This window comes from Chanodichthys erythropterus, chromosome 9 (genome assembly GCF_024489055.1).
Source record: "Chanodichthys erythropterus isolate Z2021 chromosome 9, ASM2448905v1, whole genome shotgun sequence".
NCBI classification, from domain to species: Eukaryota; Metazoa; Chordata; class Actinopteri; order Cypriniformes; family Xenocyprididae; genus Chanodichthys; species Chanodichthys erythropterus.
In genome coordinates this window covers 1,009,709-1,015,822 of record NC_090229.1, presented here as the reverse complement: position 1 = coordinate 1,015,822, position 6,114 = coordinate 1,009,709, and positions in this window count along the sequence as shown.

The following is a 6,114-nucleotide window of genomic DNA, read 5'->3' as shown; positions in this document are numbered from 1 at the left end:
ATGAAGTCAAGACACTGATGATTAAAAATTGCCAGGGGATTTTTGATATCTCGAACGGTTTGGCCGTGGCGAGGCAACGAATTTATGGCGAGAAAAAGGAAACAGGAAATGTGTTATAACATCTTAATACATATATTGATCTTTATGAAACTTCACGAGTGTGTTCGTTATAGGAGTCTGATCACATGAATGTGACTATTGTGAGTCAAAGTTATAGCGCCACCAACTGGCAGCAGGAAGTGTATCACTTTTTGAAATGTTTTGAGATCACCCTCTTATTTTTACCTGATTTGCTTCAAACTTCATCAGTGTAATGTCAATACACAGCAGATGTAGACCTATGACAGGATTTTTGATATTTGAAATATTGTTGCCATGGCAACAGGTCAAACTGTAATAATATTCTTGAGTGTTTTTGAGGCTCTTAACATGCTTCAAATTGCATGAAACTCGACACACACATCAATATTGTCAACCAGTAGACATGGACAAAGCCATAGAAATGGGCGTGGTGGAGGGGCTCAGTAGCGCCACCTTTTGACAAAAGTGGGGGTTAGTTTTTCCTACAGTCACCAAACTCGGTACACATATTATTCTCATCAAGCCGGACAATTTTCTAATTTACATTCATTAGCTCCGACCAACAGGAAGTCAGCTATTTTGGTTTGAATGTTAATTTTTTGAAAAAACAGGCTATGAATTTTATACTACTACTCCTACAGGGTTTATCCAATTTACACCAAGCTTTTTTTAACTTGTTGCGAACACATTGAAGTTGTTTAATTGCAAACGGATTTTGGATATCTCAAACGGTTTGGCCGTGGCGAGGCAACGAATTTATGGTGAGAAAAGGGAAACAGGAAATGTGTTATAACTTCTGCATACATTGATTGATGTTTATGAAACTTCAGGAGTGTGTTGGTTGTAGTAGTCTGATCACATGGATGTAACTATTGTGAGTCAAAGTTATAGCGCCACCAAATGGCAGCAAGAAGTGTATCACTTTTAAAATGCTTTAAGATCACCCTCTTATTTTTACCTGATTTGCTTCAAACTTCATCAGTGTAATGTCAATACACAGCAGATGTAGACCTATGACAGGATTTTTGATATTTGAAATATTGTTGCCATGGCAACAGGTCAAACTGTAATAATATTCTTGAGTGTTTTTGAGGCTCTTAACATGCTTCAAATTGCATGAAACTCGACACACACATCAATATTGTCAACCAGTAGACATGGACAAAGCCATAGAAATGGGCGTGGTGGAGGGGCTCAGTAGCGCCACCTTTTGACAAAAGTGGGGGTTAGTTTTTCCTACAGTCACCAAACTCGGTACACATATTATTCTCATCAAGCTGGACAATTTTCTAATTTACATTCATTAGCTCCGACCAACAGGAAGTCAGCTATTTTGGTTTGAATGTTAATTTTTTTAAAAAACAGGCTATGAATTTTATACTACTACTCCTACAGGGTTTATCCAATTTACACCAAGCTTTTTTAACTTGTTGCTAACACATTGAAGTTGTTTAATTGCAAACGGATTTTGGATATCTCAAACGGTTTGGCCGTGGCGAGGCAACGAATTTATGGCAAGAAAAGGGAAACAAAGTGTTATAACTTCTGCATACATTAATTGATTTTGATGAAACTTTGGCTTAGTCTTCGTTGTACAAGGCTGATCACATGGATTTGACTATTGTGATTCAAAGTCATAGCGCCACCAACTGGAAGCAGAAAATGTGTCACTTTCAGCATACATTGAGATCACCCTCTTATTTTTACCTGATTTGCTTCAAAATTCATCAGAATAATGTTAAAACTTGGCACATGTAATCCTTTGAAAATGGGCAGGGAGGAGGGGCTCTATAGCGGCACCTTGTAGTGCAGTAAATGTGGAGTGAATTTGACATAGTCCTTTGATGTTTAACCGTTTTAAGTGCCTATTGCCCGCTGTGCACAGTTGCCCTGAAGCCACCGGGGTGGCGGTGCCACCGGGCTTGGGCCCGCCATCGCTGCTCGCAGCTATATTTATTATTATTTTTTTTTTTTTCCGTCTTCCGGGGCTTTTTGGGGGCCTTAACATGCTCAAAAACTCTTGAAAATTGGCACACACATTGGAATCCGCGGCCATTAGGACGCCGGAGAGGCTGGTACCCGGGCGTGGCAGGGGGGCTCGACAGCGCCCCCTTGAAAAAAGTCTGAAAATTTGGTCCATATATTAAACATGCTTGCACGTATTAGTATGAAACTCGGTACACATATAGACCTCATCGGGCCGAACAACTTTCGCGCTCTAAGTTAATCGCCACGCCAACAGGAAGTCAGCTATTAAGGGTTGTTTGAAAAACGCATGCTCTGGAATTTGATATACTCCTCCTAGACGATTAATCCGATCGCCACCAAACTCGGTCAGCATGAAGTCAAGACACTGATGATTAAAAATTGCCAGGGGATTTTTGATATCTCGAACGGTTTGGCCGTGGCGAGGCAACGAATTTATGGCGAGAAAAAGGAAACAGGAAATGTGTTATAACGTCTTAATACATATATTGATCTTTATGAAACTTCACGAGTGTGTTCGTTATAGGAGTCTGATCACATGGATGTGACTATTGTGAGTCAAAGTTATAGCGCCACCAACTGGCAGCAGGAAGTGTATCACTTTTTGAAATGTTTTGAGATCACCCTCTTATTTTTACCTGATTTGCTTCAAACTTCATCAGTGTAATGTCAATACACAGCAGATGTAGACCTATGACAGGATTTTTGATATTTGAAATATTGTTGCCATGGCAACAGGTCAAACTGTAATAATATTCTTGAGTGTTTTTGAGGCTCTTAACATGCTTCAAATTGCATGAAACTCGACACACACATCAATATTGTCAACCAGTAGACATGGACAAAGTCATAGAAATGGGCGTGGTGGAGGGGCTCAGTAGCGCCACCTTTTGACAAAAGTGGGGGGGTTCGTTTTTCCTACAGTCACCAAACTCGGTACACATATTATTCTCATCAAGCCGGACAATTTTCTAATTTACATTCATTAGCTCCGACCAACAGGAAGTCAGCTATTTTGGTTTGAATGTTAATTTTTTGAAAAAACAGGCTATGAATTTTATACTACTACTCCTACAGGGTTTATCCAATTTACACCAAGCTTTTTTTAACTTGTTGCTAACACATTGAAGTTGTTTAATTGCAAACGGATTTTGGATATCTCAAACGGTTTGGCCGTGGCGAGGCAACGAATTTATGGTAAGAAAAGGGAAACAAAGTGTTATAACTTCTGCATACATTAATTGATTTTGATGAAACTTTGGCTTAGTCTTCGTTGTACAAGGCTGATCACATGGATTTGACTATTGTGATTCAAAGTCATAGCGCCACCAACTGGAAGCAGAAAATGTGTCACTTTCAGCATACATTGAGATCACCCTCTTATTTTTACCTGATTTGCTTCAAAATTCATCAGAATAATGTTAAAACTTGGCACATGTAATCCTTTGAAAATGGGCAGGGAGGAGGGGCTCTATAGCGGCACCTTGTAGTGCAGTAAATGTGGAGTGAATTTGACATAGTCCTTTGATGTTTAACCGTTTTAAGTGCCTATTGCCCGCTGTGCACAGTTGCCCTAAAGCCACCGGGGTGGCGGTGCCACCGGGCTTGGGCCCGCCATCGCTGCTCGCAGCTATATTTTTTTTTATTATTTTTTTTTTTTTCCGTCTTCCGGGGCTTTTTGGGGGCCTTAACATGCTCAAAAACTCTTGAAAATTGGCACACACATTGGAATCCGCGGCCATTAGGACGCCGGAGAGGCTGGTACCCGGGCGTGGCAGGGGGGCTCGACAGCGCCCCCTTGAAAAAAGTCTGAAAATTTGGTCCATATATTAAACATGCTTGCACGTATTAGTATGAAACTCGGTACACATATAGACCTCATCGGGCCGAACAACTTTCGCGCTCTAAGTTAATCGCCACGCCAACAGGAAGTCAGCTATTAAGGGTTGTTTGAAAAACGCATGCTCTGGAATTTGATATACTCCTCCTAGACGATTAATCCGATCGCCACCAAACTCGGTCAGCATGAAGTCAAGACACTGATGATTAAAAATTGCCAGGGGATTTTTGATATCTCGAACGGTTTGGCCGTGGCGAGGCAACGAATTTATGGCGAGAAAAAGGAAACAGGAAATGTGTTATAACGTCTTAATACATATATTGATCTTTATGAAACTTCACGAGTGTGTTCGTTATAGGAGTCTGATCACATGGATGTGACTATTGTGAGTCAAAGTTATAGCGCCACCAACTGGCAGCAGGAAGTGTATCACTTTTTGAAATGTTTTGAGATCACCCTCTTATTTTTACCTGATTTGCTTCAAACTTCATCAGTGTAATGTCAATACACAGCAGATGTAGACCTATGACAGGATTTTTGATATTTGAAATATTGTTGCCATGGCAACAGGTCAAACTGTAATAATATTCTTGAGTGTTTTTGAGGCTCTTAACATGCTTCAAATTGCATGAAACTCGACACACACATCAATATTGTCAACCAGTAGACATGGACAAAGCCATAGAAATGGGCGTGGTGGAGGGGCTCAGTAGCGCCACCTTTTGACAAAAGTGGGGGGTTAGTTTTTCGTACAGTCACCAAACTCGGTACACATATTATTCTCATCAAGCCGGACAATTTTCTAATTTACATTCATTAGCTCCGACCAACAGGAAGTCAGCTATTTTGGTTTGAATGTTAATTTTTTGAAAAAACAGGCTATGAATTTTATACTACTACTCCTACAGGGTTTATCCAATTTACACCAAGCTTTTTTTAACTTGTTGCGAACACATTGAAGTTGTTTAATTGCAAACGGATTTTGGATATCTCAAACGGTTTGGCCGTGGCGAGGCAACGAATTTATGGCGAGAAAAGGGAAACAGGAAATGTGTTATAACTTCTGCATACATTGATTGATGTTTATGAAACTTCAGGAGTGTGTTGGTTGTAGTAGTCTGATCACATGGATGTAACTATTATGAGTCAAAGTTATAGCGCCACCAAATGGCAGCAAGAAGTGTATCACTTTTAAAATGCTTTGAGATCACCCTCTTATTTTTACCTGATTTGCTTCAAACTTCATCAGTGTAATGTCAATACACAGCAGATGTAGACCTATGACAGGATTTTTGATATTTGAAATATTGTTGCCATGGCAACAGGTCAAACTGTAATAATATTCTTGAGTGTTTTTGAGGCTCTTAACATGCTTCAAATTGCATGAAACTCGACACACACATCAATATTGTCAACCAGTAGACATGGACAAAGCCATAGAAATGGGCGTGGTGAAGGGGCTCAGTAGCGCCACCTTTTGTCAAAAGTGGGGGGGTTAGTTTTTCCTAAAGTCACCAAACTCGGTACACATATTGTTCTCATCAAGCCGGACAATTTTCTAATTTACATTCATTAGCTCCGACCAACAGGAAGTCGGCTATTTTTGTTTGAATGTTAATTTTTTGAAAAAACAGGCTATGAATTTTATACTACTACTCCTACAGGGTTTATCCAATTTACACCAAGCTTTTTTTAACTTGTTGCTAACACATTGAAGTTGTTTAATTGCAAACGGATTTTGGATATCTCAAACGGTTTGGCCGTGGCGAGGCAACGAATTTATGGCAAGAAAAGGGAAACAAAGTGTTATAACTTCTGCATACATTAATTGATTTTGATGAAACTTTGGCTTAGTCTTCGTTGTACAAGGCTGATCACATGGATTTGACTATTGTGATTCAAAGTCATAGCGCCACCAACTGGAAGCAGAAAATGTGTCACTTTCAGCATACATTGAGATCACCCTCTTATTTTTACCTGATTTGCTTCAAAATTCATCAGAATAATGTTAAAACTTGGCACATGTAATCCTTTGAAAATGGGCAGGGAGGAGGGGCTCTATAACGGCACCTTGTAGTGCAGTAAATGTGGAGTGAATTTGACATAGTCCTTTGATGTTTAACCGTTTTAAGTGCCTATTGCCCGCTGTGCACAGTTGCCCTGAAGCCACCGGGCTTGGGCCCGCCATCGCTGCTCGCAGCTATATT